Source organism: Ursus arctos, unplaced genomic scaffold (genome assembly GCF_023065955.2).
Source record: "Ursus arctos isolate Adak ecotype North America unplaced genomic scaffold, UrsArc2.0 scaffold_5, whole genome shotgun sequence".
Taxonomy (NCBI): Eukaryota; Metazoa; Chordata; class Mammalia; order Carnivora; family Ursidae; genus Ursus; species Ursus arctos.
The window spans coordinates 66,093,356-66,112,277 of record NW_026623067.1 but is presented as its reverse complement, the minus strand read 5'-3'; the positions used below and the strand labels follow the sequence as shown (position 1 = coordinate 66,112,277).

Sequence of the window (18,922 nt, the reverse complement as noted above, 5' to 3'; positions counted from 1 at the left end):
GTGCCACTATCTCCACTCTGCTGAAAAAAAAAGTGTTGCTGGAATGATCTATCAATGGAACAGACATTTGTGCTATTTGCAGTCATTTGGGGAAATGTTTCTGGTTAACAGTAAGAAACATTTGTGTCTCCTGTTTCGGAGGTCATCAAGAATGGGGTAGGTATAGGATTCATTCTTTTTGGCAGCCATGCCCTGGAGGAAAAGGGAGAGCCAGAATTATCTCACAGACAAATAGAAAGGAACAGCAAGTTTTACACCCACTGGCTTTAAAACGACAGCCAGTTCCCCTTGTGACGTCTGCCTCAAGCTGAGTAATGCACTGGAGAGCTGTTTTGCCAGCCTCTCAGAATGTAATCTTTAACCCCTTTTATTTTGGACCCGGTGATACTGTGGCATCGGAAAAATGATACACTGCCAGGTTAAAAACAACATTTAAACTGCTTTTATTCTTCTTCACATTCAAAGATGCAGAAGCCAATGCTACTGGTAACTCTGTATGATAGCATGTGGTGGGAAGGGTCACGTCAGAACGCTGGGACTCACGCATGCCTACTCACTTCTCTATGGCCAGAACATTACCCTCTTCTTCAGAATGTTGGGTGATGACTAGCTTTTCCACCTTCATAAAATACTTGGTGCTCACAGGTTAATATTCTATGTCTCCCAATAATCTATTTGCTGTGTGATAGGGCAGGATCTCACAAACTTCACTCCTGAATAACTCACATGGTTTCTACTGTACTATGAAACCACCAATATCTTTATAATATTTTTCTTTAAATTGACTCACTCTATTATTTTAAAAGATTATATCACTACTGTAGATGGATAAAGAATATATTATTGGCCATAAATAGATGGTAGCTATAAAATACATATACAATCAATACAAAACAGTGCTTTAAAGTTTATGTAAATATTGATACGTTGTGCTAAAGGCTCTGAATGTGAGGCCTAGATACTCTCTCTGTTAAAAAATAAATAAAAACCAGAGGGAGGACAGAGGACAGTGTAAGAAGCGTCAAATACATGCAGACACTAAATTAAGATTTCCTCTTTTGTGTGATCAGAAAGATTTAAAGAAAAGTGATAAAAAAAATCAACTTTTCATTATGGGAATCGGAGTAATGATTTGGGTCATTGTGCCATCCTGTGTGCTCTCTCACTGCAGGAAATATTTCAGTGAAGAGTTTTTGATAAAACATGCCAAATTTGAAAGGGCATTTTTTGTTTTTTTCTAACTGAACTCTAAGCCCAGCAAAGAGCCCAATGCGGGGCTTGAACTCACAATCCTGAGATCAAGACCTGAGCTGCAATCAAGAATCAGATGCTTAACCGACTAGGTCACCCAGGTGCCCCTGAAAGAGCGTTTCTGTTGCTCACTTAGACCCTAGGGAGAAAGAGAACTGAGGCAAGAGTGGGTGTTGCTTTTCTTCACAGTCAATTCCATTCAACACAAAATATGAATTACATGCTCAGCTGTTTCAAGCAATTTATTATTTTACTGGTGAGGAGAGACAGACATTTGAAACAAATAACTACAAAACAAATTAACACTCTCCAGAGGGCACACTAAATAGCAAGGCAGATAAGAGCACACCAAGAGCCTTTGGGTTCCTCTGCATGAATAAAGCACAAATGACCTCCTTATAGATGGACAACTTCGCAACGGGCCACATCTGCTTGGAAGCACCCCGTGCGGCTCAAGGCACGGTGAGCAGAGGCAAGAAAAAGAAAAATGGGATTTCTGGTCCTACTTTCCTGCCCCAGGGGCACTATCAGTGTTCAAAGGAGGGAGAGAAGCCCTACTCAGACTCCTAAAGAATTAGACCTTAGATACTCTATTTCATTTTCCATGATCTGATGGTGTTTGTGTGTCAAGTATGGACTAAGGAGGGTGTTAGCACAAAAGTATCCTGCAGATATAGAGAATAAAACAAGTTTGTTGAAACATATGGCAAATGTTTTAAAGAACAGATTTTTTAACTCAAATAATTATCGAAATATTAAAGAAAATGTTTTGCCTCTTCTTTAAATCATCATCCAGTGACTTTATACGTGTTTTCTAAAAGCAAATAACAGTGGCAAATGTGAAATCTCTTTCAAGTATGAAGACTGCATCATGCTAGACATTATACTTTCAATGTCTATAGATTGAGAAAATACATAATGATCAAAGGCTTGTATTAATTCAGTGAAGCAAGTAAGTGAATTTATATTTTATTCATCACCTCATCTATACACATTTAAAAAATAGTACTGTGTGTGTGTATGACATATTATTTATTTAGTCTACTCATACTGAATGTGCATATGGATTTACAGACCCCTCACAATAAATTCTGCTACCCCCTGGGGGTCCAAGACCTACTGGTTGGTAACCACGGAGTAGGACAGGCTTATGATTGATGACAGTGAGGAGGGCCCGGGGCACATCTGTGGGTCCTCCACTGCTTTTATCATCATGACCCTCACACTTTCTTCCTGAAACTCTGCACTCCTCTTTGTTTACTGAAAATATTTTCTGTATAAACTTCAACAAGTTGGTTATGATTTTCCACAGTGGGAACATTTTTTTTCATTGTAAAAAATGAATTTGTGCTTTAATTGGAGACCTTCACAACTGGGAGAAAAGTCATTACAAATTCCAGAGGCACCAGGTCTTCTGCTACTTTTACTAATATGTTAGTCCTGAAGTTAGGTGGTGAACACATGCTTGTTTGCTGTGTGACTCTTCATACCTTTGTGACATCCATATTTAATAATAAATGAAAGCACAAGAATTTCCTGCACAGTTAGAGCTCTTTTCCTTGACACCGTTATCACAACAAGCCAACAAAATCTACCGATATTCTAACTTGCTGCACAAAGCATAGTGAAGTAACACTGTAAACTTACTTTCTGAGTGTTTTCTAGAATTTGAACGCTTTTGTCCTAGCACATTTTATCAGGACTTGTGATTCAAAATGTGCTTGTGACTTTTGCCCAGATGAGCATTCTCTCTTTTGGGTCTGCCTTTTGCGTGACCCTAAGGACCTCTGTGACTTTCTTACAAGCAGTGTCTTCAGCGGGTCACGTGTATGTTCCTGCTGTCATCCCCTCTCTCCTGCATCAGCAGATCTTCCTCTTACTATGGCACAAGTTACAGTAAACTTGTCTATGTTTGCTGTCTACGGGTACTAATAATGTCCTAGCCAGGTCCAACCCACTTCACTCCAACTTCTGTCCCTGTGATACCACAGAAAGTGCCCTTGTCATTGTCACAAACCACTTCCACATCGGCCAAAAGGTCACTTTTTGGTTCCCAGCTCACTTGCTCTCTCAGATCATCTGACATGTTGACACTTGAAATAGTTTAAGTTTGTTTCCATTATACTCATGTATTTACTCATTCAGGAAGACCCAAAGAATAGAACAGTAAAAAAGACTGGGTTCTTGTGTTTATGAATGACTGTGACAGAGACAGAGAAGCAAATATGCAGTTGCAAAGGCCATGTACACTAGGTGTGCTAATGCTGTGGTGGGGAAAACAGGGTGTAAACACAGGACCTATGAGGAATGCCTAATCAGGGTTCAGAAGGTCAGGGAAAGTTTTCTGAGGAAGTGACATTTAACCCAAGACTTGGAAGATGAGTAGGAATTAGTCAAAGAATGGAGTAAGTATAGTGAGTATAGTCACAAGATGGAAGAGTTAATAACAACTATGATAAGGTTGGTGCTTTTCACCGATGTGGAAAGCACCCAAGTAGGAATGAGATGTGGTTAAAGGTAGAAGCGAGATTACAAGTTTAGTTGGAGCTTACTGATATGTTAAAAGCAGAGACATACTTGGACAGGCAGTGGGGGCCCTGAAAAGGAGTGGCTCTCCTCTTTCTCTCTCAGAGATAAGGAATGAAAAAATAGTGAGGACTTCTCTCTTCCTAAGAGCTTTTTCAGGAAGCATGTCTAAGTGACCCACAACACAATATGTGGAGTGTGGGGCCAACATGCTTCCAGCATGGAATCCACCTTTCTTCTAAGCAGGAGGACACTTCCCACTACAGACAGACAGAAGCCACAGCTCCAGATCCACGGCTTTGAGAACTAGGGTATCAGGGAATCTCTAACAAGAATCAGACATGTAGTGACAAAGGACACATGACCTCATTGCCAAGTTTTTGGCAATGTGCTTTAAGAGGCCTCTGGGTCATAAAGGGTAAGGAGTTTAGGGGAAGCAGAAGTAGCCCTGAAACAACTAAAACCTGAGTTGGGGGTTCTTGTCCTTTCACAGGATCCTGACAGGGTCCTGGCAATATATCCGGGTTTGGGATCAGCAAATCAGGCCAAGTTGGAATGAGGACAGATGAAATGTAAGAGAAGAAAAAGATCAGTTTTTTAAATCTCAGCTTTGTTGGCTTGTGCACTTTATTTTGTATTTTAATGGTGCACATCATTTTCAGTGGAGGTCTCGTTTCTTACAAGATCATTGCTTTTGCAATCTTATGTGGAGCAATATGTTAAAAAACAATACACACACACACACACACACACACACAATGAGGAAGTGTATTTCCTTTTAAGAAATCATTTAAATTGTCAGATGTTTGTTTTATGCCAATAGTTTCCCAACACCCTTGAGATACTGTGCCTCTCTGTGCTGTTAGCAGGACAAAAATCAAAGAATTCAAATATTGTGGTCCAAGAGAACCATTTTTCTGTTTTCAAACTGAGTTTTCCAGTTAATATTCCCATTACTTATCTATTGAGGGCTATGTCTCTCTCCATGCCGATACTTCATATGCCAACACAACCTGCCGCATGGAAAGGCTATCGGTACACTATGAATGCAGCGTATTTTACCTCAGGAAGTCATTTGGGAATTCCCAGAAAATCATCTTCAGGATAGGTTAAAGGCTGAAATTTCTTCTGCAAATGAGTCCATTTGTTCTACGATTAGAACTATGGCAGGAGCAACAAGGCCGAGAGCTTGTGGATGACCTGAATTTCTGTCAGCAGAGCACGGTCAACTCCACCACAGCGCCTTGCACAAGGGTGGCCACCTCCCTTCTGCTCTATTAGTCATCATTAGCCACACCAGGGAGTGGTTTAACTCACTTTACAAAAAAGCAATTGTTCTGCTACTCTCAGGGGACTTTCATCACGGCACCAGCTCTGTTGCATCGGGCATCATACTGCGCCCATCTCTCCTTCCCAGTGGTTTTGGCTGCCTGGAAGTGGCCGCGGATTAGCAGGAAGAATGCTGCCCCTTTAATGCAGCTCTTCTTGGGGACCAGGCACTGTGCTAAGTGCCGTTTCACACGAGCTCATTTATCTTCAGAACCACCTGTGATATGAGAGTCTTGGCTGCATTTTAGAAATGACAAAACTGAAGTTCGGGGAGAGGAAGACACTTCCCAAAGGTCACCCAGAACGGGGGTTTGAACTCAACTGTTCGACTCCTGAATCTATTCTCTTAATCTGAATCTTAAAGCTGAAATCTCTCAGTCACTGGACCAATGGCTTGCAGGTTTTGTTCCCAAAGGATGAGGGGGACAAGAACTCTCGGATCCTACCCCAACTCTTCTTTTGTTGCTTTATTACTACGGTTCAGTGTAGAGCTCGTTGAAATAAGAAACCGCAGCCATGTTTTAAGAACAGTTTGAAGTTCTTGCATTTGCTCTGCTCTCTCAGTAAACCAGCTCTTTACTGGACATGGAATCCAACTGCCTGTTTTGTAGGCTGTAGTGACTGACTGAAAGAAAAGCCTGACTGACTGGCCTCAAGTCTAAAATCTCGTGTCAGTAATTGTCGGTAATTCTGGGTTAGATCAATGAAGGCCTGTCAAAGGGATCATACAACAAGACAAAGGGCAGCCAGTACAAGTGCACTGTCCTCCATCTTTGGCATCAATTTATTAGCCACCTTGTCACGCAGGAACGTCCCAGGAAAAGAGACATGGGCAGGTACATTTTGTTAGTGGGAAGCTTAGAAACAGTTATCACAGTGGGGACCTAGTGAAGAGATCATGAGAGATCAAGTGGGACAGATGGAGAAAAAGCAAATGAAGCAGAAATTTGAAAACAGAGAGAGAGCGAGCGCTCCTATTTGTTGCATATTTAAGGGGCAACTAATCAGACTGAATTTATTACAGGCCACTCTAAGAAACCACATGCTGAGACTGGCTACAGTTTTTCCTAATGACAGTTTTACAGTTAAAAAAGTACCACTGTCTTCATTCTAGAGACAGCTATCATTTCACAATTCAGAGAAAAGGTTGTAAGAATTTATTATATGGCATGGAAACTTTTGGAATCAAAGCATTATTATTATCTAATAGATAGAGGAAGCCCAGATTATAGAGGAGGAATGTGTATTAGCCACAAACACTCAGCATATCGTCTGCAAAGGGTTTCCTGCACTGGACTGCACTTCAAAGTTTTTGGACACCAAACGGCAAAAGCAGAGGAATCTGCCATTTTGATGCTGCAGATAGCCTTTCTATTCTGGGAAAAACAACCCAATATGCCCGTCAGTTATGAATAATAAAGTAAATATCTCTGTTCTTGAAGCTAAAATAATAACCTGGATTCAGACCTTTAAGGATGGGTCTTCCATTTAGGTGCATAAATCAGATTTGATTTCACAGAGTTCTCTCTCTGCAGATAGTTTTTGGGGTGGAGGAGAGCAGAGTCCAGGGCAGAAACTCGTTTTTGCCATTATGTGGATTTATGCTGCTTTACGATAGCATATTATTGTTTGTTGTTAGGAAGACCCTCTCAGAGCACACAGGCCTATGGTGTGTGCATGTGTGTATACAACAAACGCACATGTTGGGGAACCTGGGTGGCTCAGTCAGTTGAGCTCCGATTCTTGATTTCGGTGCAGGTCATGATCTCCGGGGTCGTAGGATCCGATCTGTGTGGGGCTCCGTGCACAGCAGGGAATCGGCTTCAGATTCTCTCCCTCTCCCTCTGCCCCTCCCCTTGTTCATGCTCACTCTTTCTCTCTCTCTCAAATAAAATTTTAAAAAAATAAACGCATGTGTTTGTTATTGTCCCCATACGTCAAGATCTTAGTATCAAAGAATCTGAAGGCTACAGGAAGGTTGAGTATGTTTGAACTGGACATTTTATAAAAGGTTCTTGATTGGGCTTGGTGCAGCTTAAAATGGACTATAGATGCCTCATACTTACTGTAATAAATGGCCCAATAGCCCTAGTTTGGGAGAAATATATTGATATTGAACCATCTGTCAGCTTAAGGATACAGGTTAAGGCTGACTCAAAGGGAGAGTGTCAGGCTTTCCTTGGAGAATTTACAGAATCATTCTGAAAAGAGATCCTGGAATATGCAATGGCCCAGGAGGCAAAATTTAGGATAAGGAGAGGAGGAACGTTTTCCTTTGAGCCTCATGATGGTTGGGCTTGGAGGTGACACACAGTAGAGGAGAATCCCACTGAGGGGTGTGCATATGTGTGTGCTAGATGCTATTTTTTGATAAGCTGGTTCTTGCAGTATGATCACATGTTACTGGTGACTCCCTATGGGTCTGGCCGCAGTAAATTAAATTAGAATTAAATCAGTTAGTGTGGTACACTTTCTTTGTATTATTCCCAGCCTTTCAGGTTTTCAAGTAATTGGTGTGAACAAAATGACGACTGCCGAATGACCACCAAATTTAGCATTATGGAAGTTACTAGAGAGCTTGATAAGGTCTTACTTAAAGTAAATAAGCTTGATCTGCTGTGCTACGGGAATCAAAGAAGTCTTGCTGCCCCATTTTGGGATGAAGCAGTATAGCGGGGAGGCAGTATGGTGGGGTAGCAGCAGTTTAAGGAAACTTAATCTTATTCTCAGGAGGTAAAGGAATGAGCAGTGGCCCACAGAAGGAGCAAAGACCTAAGCTCTGGGCCAGATGGTTGGCTGAAATGATAAACGACGACCAGGATGCACCTGCAGAGAGAACAACCCAACGGTCACGTAAGGTGAAGGCTCAGGTCTTTATTTTGGATATTTAAAAACATGGAGGCACAAATATCTCTTCAAAACAATGATTTCATTTCCTTTGGATATATACCCAGAAGTGAGATTGCTGGACCACATGGTAGTCCTATTTATAATTTTCTGAGGATCCTCCACAGTTTTCCATAATGGCTAAACCAATGTACATTCTCACCAACGATGCACAAAAGTTTCCTTTGCTCCACATCCTCATCAACACCTGTTATCTCTTGACTTTTTGATGACAGCCATCTACAAGGTATGAGGTGATAGCTCATTGTGGTTTTGATTTTTATTCCCCTGAAGATCAGTGATATTGACCATCTTTTCATATCCCTTTTGAGCATCTGCATGTTTTCTTTGAAAATGTGTCTATTAGGTCCTTTTCCCATTTTAAAAAACTGGGTTATTTGTTGTTTAAGTAAATACAAATTCCTTAGATATTTTGGAATTTAATTCGTGATTAGATATATATTTGAAAATATCTTCTCCAATTTCACAGGTTGCCTTTGCATTTCGTTGACGGTTTCCTTAGCTGTGTAAATACTTTTTAATTTGACTTAGTCCCATTTGTTATTTTTGCTTTTGTTGCTCATGCTGTGTCAGTTCCAAAAAATCATTTCTAAGACCAATGTCAAGGAACTTACCCCTTATGTTTTCTTCTAGGAGTTTTATGGTTTTAGGGCTTACATTTAAGTTTTTAAGTCATTTTGAGTTGATTTTTATGTACGGTGTAAGATAAAGGGTCCTATTTCATTCTTTTGCATGTGGCAAACCAGTTTTCCCAAGACAATTTACTGAAGAGACTATCTTTCTCTAATGAGTATTCTTGGTGTCTTTGTCGAAAATTAGTCCATTGCAGCATTATTATTCACAGCAGCTAAGATACAGAAATAAACTAATTGTCTGCCAACAGATGAATGAATAAAGAAAAGAAAAGAAAGAAAAGAAAAGAAAAGAAAAGAAAAGAAAAGAAAAGAAAAGAAGGAAATCCTGTCATTTGCAAGAATATGGATGAAACTGGAGGACCTTATGATAAGTAAAAGAAGCCAGACATAGAAAGATAAATATCGTGTGATGTCAATTAAATGTTTAATCTTTAAAAAAAAAAGTCAAACTTATAGATAGTAACATAGAGTGGAACAATGGTAATCAGAGGCAGCGGGATGGAAGAAAAGGGAAGATATTGATCAAAGGATACAAACTTTCAGTTTTAAGATAAGTTCTAGAGAGACCTAATGCACAGTATGGTGAGTATAGTTGTCAGTGAAATTGTATACTTGAAATTTGCTAAGAGAGTAACCTCAAATGTTCTTACCATACACACACACAAAATGGTAAGGGAGGTGATAAATAAGTTCACTAGTTTGGCTGTGGTAATCATTTCACAATGATACATATATATCAAAATATTATATTGTACACCTTAAATATATACACATTTTATTTGTCAAAAATAAATAAAACTCAGAAAAAATAGTAAAGTTAATGATCTCATTTTTAGCCTTACATAGTTTTGGATATATGATTTGTACAAAGAAAAGTAAAACATGAACACTACACATTTTGAGAGTCTGATATAATTTAGACCAATCTCTCAAGTTAGATTCTGTTAAGGGTTTGTTCTACTAACATGTCAGTGAGCCCATCAACAAAATTTCCCATGCCTTATTGCTCTTGTAGTTACCATGACAAAAATTTAATCCATTTACTCAGAAAAATCTATTAACAATCTACTGTATAGACAGCACCACTCTAGGCAAAGAAGGTAATAGGGGAGTAAAAAATAGACTAAGTCCCTCTTCTAATAGTATTGGCAATCTAGTGAGAAAAGACAGTCAACAAACAAATGAACGCATTATATAATATGTCAAGTTCTGATAAGTGCTATGGAAAATAATGAATCAGAGCAAGAGAAACAAGAGTGTGGCAGATAGAGAGGGAAAGGTGCTATTTTACATAGGATGGTCAGGGAAGACCTCCCTGATAACATGGAACCTGAGTAGAAACATGAAAGTAAGGGAGTGACTATGTAGTTACCTGAAGGGACAAGCATTACAGCCAGAGGAACAGCATTTTCAAGCACAGTGATAACATGACTGTGGCTGGAACAGAGAGAGGGAAAAAGAGGGCAGGGTAGGAGGTAAAGCCAGGGAGACAGAGTTGGCTGGGGGCAAATCGTTAGAACCTTGTAAGAGATAGTAAAGATCTTGGCTTTTACTTGGGTGTGCAGGATGGCACAGAAGAGTTTTGAGCAGAGAAGGAACATGACCTGATTTTTTAAAAAATATTTTATTTATTTATTTGAGAGAAAGGGTGTGCATGTAAGCGGGGAAAAGGACAGAATGAGAGGGAGAGAGAGGATCTCAAGCAGATTCCATGCTGAGCACAGACGAGGGGCTCAATCCCACGACTCTGAGATGATGATCTGAACTGAAATCAAGAGTTGGACGCCCAATCGACTGAACCACCCAGATGCCCCGATCTGATATTTTAAATGGTTACTGGCTGCTATGGGAAGAAACTGAAGGGAGACTAGTCAGGAGGGACATATATACTGCCAATAACCCAGGTAAAAGAGGATGTTGTTTTATTCTAGCTCTGAAGTTGGTAAAAAAGAAAAAAAAAAAAGAAAAAAAATCAGATTCTGGGTGTCTGTTGCTCAGAAATTGAATGTGGGATGTGAGAGAAATAGATGAATCAAGGATGTCTCCAAAAGAGTTTTTGCCTGGGCACCTGGTTGGATAGAGTCGTTAGTTATGAAACAGAAAAAGCTAGTAAAGAAATATGTTTGAGGAGAAAATAAAGAATTTAACGTTAGATTTACCAGTTCTATTGTACATCAAGAAGAGAGGCCAAGAGGTAGTTGGCAATTTTCATCGTGTAAAGTTACTTAAAGCCATGACTAGATGAGACCACTTAGCCAACAATGTGAAGAGAAGCGGTCTGAGTACTGAACCCTTTATAAAGATTGGGAAAATTAGAAGGAAGCAAAAAAGGAGTAAAGAAGGAATAGCCAGTGGAATAGGAAGAGAACCAAGAGAGAACAATGAAGCAGAGACCAAGTGTTCTAAGTTATCAGTTTCTCCGTGTGACTGAGATGAGGATAGAAATGACCAATGACTTTAGCATGGTTCAGTTAAGACCATGATTTGGAGATTTAGAGACATTCTAAATCTAGAATGGTTCATTAATGAGGTAGAATAATACCTATGTACTAATAAGTCAACTCATGGTGAAAATTCATGAGCCTGTTTAAAAAAAAATCATCAAAGATGACATAGTTCGTTCCTTCTAAGTCATCTGATCAAGACAGATCACCAGTGGTAGCAGAGGGCATATGCTGAGGAGTGGCAGTCTGTCTACAGTTTAATTCAGTTACTATTTGGAGCTCCTTCTAGAAAAGCGGAAAGTTGATTTATAGTTATGGGAACTAAGGGAGGGACGCAGTTTAGCTGTTGACACAGTCTCCAACACTGAGGCCATCAGAAAGACCATCTCAATGACTGTTTTTCTTAGATGATGTTAGTTATAAGGAACCCATTCACTCAGTTTTATTCTATTTAGATTTGTGTTCTTACCTTGGCACTTTGGGATAGTATTTCTGAGTGCAATTGGTAGTGAGTCTATGAGATGGAGTTTCTTCTTGATAGGCACATTTCTCTAGTTTATGAATTGTGGGCCAAAAATGGAATGGTAGCTCTGAAAATAAAAGCCAGGCACAAAGAGGTTTGTTGTTAACCTTCATGAAGGGCCCTATAACAGTTAAGTGTCTCACCCTTCTGGGACTAAAGACATCATGCTTTCCCATGACCTGAAATGGAAAATCATTCCAGTGTTTCTGGGACAGCATAGAACACACACCACGTGAAGCTGTCATAAAATATTTTACTTGTTTTATCTTACTTTTTCCTCTTGCTCGTTCCCTTTATTTTGGCAGGAGGTGGGATGTGGTGACCTAAATGAGGCTTTTCCACATCTAATTTCCAGATTCAGGGACAAAAGGTTTACTCTCCTATTTAAAAACATATGAACTTTCAGAGGTTACCCAGAAAGAGTCCCACTGAAGGCAAGTGTCCTATCAGTTTTAGCATGGTCTGCAACAATTTATTGGAATGGAATTTCCATTACCTCTTGAGCAGATTGGTCACATGAAGGAAATTTACAGTACCGTAAGTGGTATTTCCTGAGGTGATGGATCTCCCGTCTAATAGCCTCTGAGCACAAGTCTCATGAAGCATAATGCTTTCTGCATACAGACTTGTAAGTGCCCACTGCAGATTTCACCAAATAAGCCTCCTCTGCATACAAGGTTCTAAAAGTCTATGGCAGGCAATTCAAACAAAACTGTGTTCGCTTCTCTTCACTTTTTTCCTAAGCTTACACCCCTGGGTTTTTGTTAACATTTTAAAAAAGATATTTAAAACTGCACTTCAGCCACCTTGTAAAATGAAAGAGTACATTGTCCAGGCACCAAAGGTACACGTCAGTGCCTTTATCAAATTCAGGGTCCTGCTCTGCTGCACTAATTGGAACCATGTGTTGAAAATGCAAGACAGGATTTTTTCAGCTGTTTTTTAATTAAATGGAATAAAATAAGGACTAAACCTCACATTTCTTTATAAAGAGAGACTGCTGGGTTGTTCTCTTCGCAGGACTGATAGATGATCCTGAGTGGCGATGCCGTCCGCGTCAGGGCTCCAGGGCCATCAGCAGTCATTGTAATATTTAAGATATTCTCAAGGATTCTATGATATAATTCAGCCACATTCAGAGAATGTATGGTTGTAAATGCTTCTCTGATAAGGAGAGAAAGGGAAGTGATAGAAAACCTAATTATTTTCAAGTACACTGGAAGACTGACTCATGAAGATTCTTTTTTATATTTTTATAAAGTTCAGCCACTGCAAAAATCATCAGTGAGGTGGAAAAAGTGCCTCCTCATACACTTGCCCACTGAAATCTATGGAGAAACAGTGGCCAATATGAGTGTGTGTCTACTAGAAAGACTGTGAAAAATACGGTCTTGAGTTTTCTGCTGAAACTTGAAAAACAAAATGTAATTTGATTTTTTCAAAAGTGTTATTTCTGCCACTTTATTTTGGGGAAAAGGATACTCTATACCTTTTAATTGTCCTGGGATCAAAATCCCAGGGAATAAAAGGTTAGTTCACAATGTCTCCTTTCAGGATTTAAGCCCCTCTTTCATGATGCTTTACGGTATTTCACATCCACTGAATGGCACCAGTGTATTGAACTCCACTCCCTCCCTCCTGCACAAGTTCTGCATCCAGAACCGGTACCTTTGCATAACGTGTTGAAGCCTTAGGAAGGAGATGTGAATATTGCTTCCAATAGCACAGTGGCACCTAAGCCTCCAGCAAGAGGTGTAAGATGTGAATTAATGAAGACAGCAACAGCAATTCCTCCAAAGGTGTGTATAAGCCGCATTCCGCCGGACATGGGAATGTCAAAACAGGGCTGGGAATTTCAAGAAAGGAGGCCAATTTCACAAGAGGTTAAAAAATCCTGAAATCACTCTCAAAGGAAATGATGAAACCACTCTTACTTGTATCAAAGCCCAAAGCCCGGGCACTAGAAAGGGGTCTCTCTGTTGTGGGCCGACTGTGTCACTCTACCATCAGGAGTCTTTCAACTTCCAAAGATTGTTGGAAAAGTTTAATCTGTGGATATTGCTTGGTATGAAGTGGAGTTTGACAATCTTCCAGACAGGCTGGGAACAGCATCAGAGAGTTACACAACCTGCAGAGAAGTGGGAGACCTCTGGGTGCCTGTGGTTTTGCCCTTGTGTTGCCTTCAGATTGCTCTTTCAAAAGCACAAATTGCATCAGGTCACTCCCTTTCTTCTCTTAAGATCCTTCTATAGTTGTTCATTCGCATTAAAAATCAGTGAGGAGCCACGCTACCTTCTTAGCCTCACACTGCATCTTTTTTTCTCCCTTCACTCCAGCCACAAAGCACTGCTGATGCCACATTCTCCCACTCCTCTGTGCCTCACACATGGCCAAGTGTACCTCAGCCACCTGGCAAATCCTCAGTTGTCCTAGAAGTTCAGCTAAACCTTCGTCCATCTCTTCTCTTAAAGTTTCCCTTGCCCACAACCTCTTCCTGTACTCTCCCAACAAAACAAGTGTAGGCTGATTCTTCCTTGTGCCCTCTGAGCTTCCTGGGCTCCTCTCTTAAAGCATTTGTCACACATCTTGACTGGCTGTGTACATGTCTGCCTCCTTCCCTGGTCTAGGCTTCCAGGCACTGTGAGACAAGATGGCGTTACTCATTCTTATATCCCCAGTGCCTGGCATAGAGCTTGACACAAAGTGTTCAGTAAACATTTGATGACTGAATAAACACATACACATTAGGATCTGCATTCTTCTAATCACAGTTGAGAATTTCATGTAAGCTGAAGGACACAGGACAGATTCCCATGTCCTTGCACAGACCACAAATTTCAAATTCTTGAGATGAATGATTACTGACACATAGGGTGGTAACAGTGAAAACACACATTGAGTTACTATCACTGAAAAAACTTTACTTAACAGTTGCTGATTGCAGGCAATTATGAAAGTTATTGATATCATATATGGTAGGTTAGGGCTATAATGGAAAAATCAAAGGAAGAGAGAAATGCTCTTCAGAAATGGCAATATTTTATATAGAATTCCTCAAAAAAATGCTAGTATTTGTTTTATTAAATACTTTCTTTTTTCTCTCACCTTCCTCAAACGCCATCATTCTTGCAGAACATAAAATTCTTGTTAAACAAGCATAGCCTTTGGATGACACATCATTGAGTCTGAAAATCTGTCTCCATATCAGAAGTAACCACACTTTGAGATTTCAAACCATAAGGAAAGACAACCAGTTATTGACAACACTGAGTTGCAATTTTATCTTTTGGGGGAGAATATGAATAAATGAATTAATGGGTAAATACATAAACATACTTAAAGCTCTGGGATATTTTTCTTTTCCGTAGATAGCACTTGGGGAGACACTTACAATGTTTTCCTCTGGAGTTCCTCCTTTTTTATACTTCAGTGGCAAATCTGCCTCCCTTCTGATGGTCATAGTATTTTTTGAGATAGGTCAATACCTTCAATTAGGTCTTGCTTTGCTTAGAAGTCATGTCATGTTTTTAACATGACATTATATATATGGTGGGGGCAGACAGTATTATTTCAACACTTAATACTAGGTACAGTGTTACATGAAAACATGTCACATGACTATTTGATAAACACATGGGATGACCAAAATTAAGAGAGAGCTAAACAGTTCTTCATAATAACAGGAACTGGGGGGAAAGCTGAGAGGGGGATGGACAGTATGGCCGGAAGTTGGACTCTAAGGTGACATGTTGCCAATGGAAAATTCAGGCAGTAGGAAAGCCAGAAGACTTTAAAGAACAGAGTCACGATACAATCAAATATAAATTGATCATTTTCTTTGAGGTAAACTACCTCTCTCTGACCCAAACCTTTAATAAATTTCACTATACACAGAGATTTCTCAGTGCTTTTGTCATGGAAGTCAAAGGAAAGGAGGGGAGTTCCGTAGCTGAGTTACCATGGAGCAAAGAAAAAAGAAAATTGTTTTACTGTAAAACGTAAGTGAGACTCTGAACCCAGGGGAAGGAGGAATTCAGAGCAGAAATGGCCATGAAAATAAATCCTACAGGAATTCACAAAAATCTTGGGAAAAACATGAGACTTCAGAAAGGACCAAGAATGGGGAGCTTGAGCTAAGAAATTTCAGAGAGAGTCAATTTAGCTGATACCTGGTTTTACGTAACTGTACGCTGATCCGTTATACGCTGATTTGATAGTGTAATAGTGACACTCATGACAAGGGCTTCTATACAAGCTTCACTTACTGTGCAGCAGGCACTGTGCTAAGTGCTTCATCTGCATTAGCTTATTTAATTTTCATTGCATGGATGAGAAAACGTAAGTTCAGAGAAAATAAATATGTTGCCGAGACTCAGACAGTTAACAGGTGGCAGACATAGTGTAGAAACGTGGCTTCATCTCATTCTCAAATCCACATATATAATTCCTACTTACTCTATTAGCAAATTCCGGCCGGAAGACACCAGATTTTTGTGCCATGTATATACAAAAAGCTACCACAAATGCAAAGCTGTCACTGTATGTTATTCTATATGAGTTTTATTCATCAGCTATTGTCAAAATACCATTATATAACTAGCCCAAATCTCAGTGGCTATGAATAGCAAGCTATTTTTCTCATGCTCACAGTCACCATGGTTGACTATAGTTCAGTCTATCTAGAATGGGGTCAGATGGATGGCTCTTCTAAAGGTTTCAGGGTAGTGAGCTTGACTCCAGATTAGGAATGAGTCCAGTTCTGCTCCATAACCCATCAGGGGCCTAGGCAGGAGGGACGGCAGCTACCTGGGGCATGTTTCTCTCACAGCAGAGATTAGAAGCTCCCAGAGGAAAAAACAGAAACATGTAATATCTCTTAACATCCAGGCTCAAACACTGGAATATTTTTATTTCACCCACATTTTATAGTCCAAAGCAAGTCAAAGGAGTGGTGGTGGTGGAAAGTAAATATTTACTAACAATAATTTAACGTTCCATAGTAATCTAAGTACCCCTCTGTAAACTTAGTTCCTCAGAGAGATATACTGTCTCTCTTAAAGGAGCAGAACAAGATTGTTTCCAATCTTACTCAATAGAGGCTCTGAAAAACTTCAGATGAATTCCCTAAATGTTTGCAAAGCACGATGACAAAGCACACTGCTCCCATCGCCACCACCAGCATCTCGTCCTCATAGGGGATCTAGAAGTCTCACAAGTTTTTCAATCAGATCTCATATGAGAGAAAGAGAGACAGAGAACCCATTGTCATCATATAAGAATGCTACAACTTGATGGTAGTCTTTTCACTGTTTGCTAAGATCAAGAAAAAGTATACTGCTTTGTATTCTTTAAAGGATTAGCATACACATTAATCTACCAATGGTGGCAACCTGACGACACCTTACACTTAAAGCTCATTTTCAAGTAAAATGTACAGTACTGTCCTATGTTGCCAAAGATCCTAGACATTTCATACTATCACTAAAATCCATCGATGAAAAAAAAAATAAAATCCACCAGTGATTTGAAGACACATCTAATGTAGGTAAGATCTTAGCTATATATAATGGCATTTTAATGATTTTAAAATTTATATTATAAAAACTATATAAATTTTAATTATAAAAGTGGTTTTACTTTCCCCTCATATTCCAAAGTTCGTCTATACCAATCTAGATTAAAGCTCACTTGAAATATTCTTTTAATGGTAGTGTTAACTCATGACAACTTGTTAATTGAAGAAAATAAAACTTAATTAAAATGTTCAGTGGAGAAAATATTTGATTTCCTTATTAGTTGGGTACCCCTTTTTGCTTTGCTTTAAAGAACCATTTCACTAATAAGACCTCAGAAAAGGGAGTAGTAATTCTTAGAGATATGCCTGTACTGCAACCGGCTCTGCACCACAGAAGGACCTGAGGCTGCTCCGGGCCCTGGCTGCTCTCCCAGTCAGTCTCACCTCTGCTCTGCTTTCTCTTTCTTCTAATCCATCTCCGTTCCAACTTACATAGCGGCTTTTTCAGGGAACTCAAGTTTGGCCACGCCATGAGGGTCCCATTTCTTTCTCTGGTCTAGTAAGCTAGGGCTCGGGTCGGGAGGCAGGGCAGGGGCAGGAACATAAAACAAGGGTACTATATTGGAGGCCCCTTGTACACCACCTCAAAATCCTCTGGGCACCACCTCAATAGCTGCCATTTCTTTGGCAATCAGATCCAGGCAGGTTTTGCTCTACTTCAGGCAATAACCATCCCTGTGCTGCTCTTGTCTCCTGTCTGGGGCTTCCCTGAGACTGCAGCTTTGGTCACCTGCAAGAACCTGCTACGTATTAAACGGGGGCCAAGTGAAATATATGGGAACAAGCCTTTCAGGACACCCTTTAGCAATGGAAACAGCAACCCATGGATAAATACTTCTCCCCTTCTCTCCTTGGATGTACAGTCCTGAGACAACTTTCAGAAGGTACCTCAGAAGATCCTGGCGGCGTGGAGCATGTCATCCTTAGGGCTGGCCGCCTTGATACGGCATCCTTGCACTGGTTTCTCCTCCTTTCCTTTTAAATGCTTCCAGTCCAGCACTCCTGCTCCCTGAGATCAGATTCCCAAATAAATTGCCTGTATGCAAGCCCTTATCTAAGGCTCAGTTTTCAGAGGAATGTAGAGTTAAGACAGATTCCTACAAGGGTCTTGTACGAGCAGGTTCCATAAAAATTGTCTACTCCACCTACGTATATTTGCCTGGCTGTGTTATTTCTAAGATAGTAATTAAGTTGGAGACTGTCTCTAAACCAAACATAAGTAGTTCAGGACTAACCTATGTTCTCTTTACTGAAACAGTAGTCACCAAAATTGCTCCTGCTCTTAATGAGAATAGTGCAGGCTCCAATCTCCCTCTCCTTTCCTGAAGAACCAAGAGCCTTCAGGGACAAAGAGACCCTCATTCAGAAAATACAGTTCCCTGTGAGATTTTGAGATGAGAGTTTAGGATGAAGGGCCTCCAAAAGAGGGAAGAAAAATAACATATGAACAATTAAAATTTGTAATGAATCTTATTCGCATGCACAGGAAAATGAGAAAGTGATGATGATAGTTGGTAAATGAAATGACACGTGGATAACTGAAAGGGAGAAAGTGAGTAGAAAGTAGGCTGGAGAGTGTTTTAGGTGGACTAGATCAGCAGTGGGAGTTAGTAGATGAGAGGACAGGAGATGGATGGTCAGTTATGAAGCAGGCACAAAATGCTTGTCATGTATTTTTCAAGGTACCTTTTTCTGATTATCAAAATATGGACAAAATCACTGCAGGCTTGCT

The 18,922-nt window shown here is 40.0% G+C and overlaps 1 protein-coding gene across 8 annotated transcripts in view; it reads right to left on the bottom strand.

Annotated features, from left to right (window-relative positions):
- Positions 1-18,922, bottom strand: part of XRCC4 (X-ray repair cross complementing 4) — a 270,818-nt gene that overhangs the window by 37,458 nt on the left and 214,438 nt on the right. For 5 of the 8 annotated variants that reach the window (XM_044384058.2, XM_044384064.3, XM_057307396.1 and 2 more), the window contains one exon: positions 7,961-18,199. The exons of 2 other annotated variants lie outside the window; for them this stretch is intronic. The gene's annotated coding sequence lies outside the window, so the exon portion shown is untranslated. Of the gene's footprint in view, positions 1-1,475; positions 7,933-7,960; positions 18,200-18,922 lie in introns of those variants that run through there. One more of the 8 variants, XM_048221136.2, reaches the window with a different exon arrangement.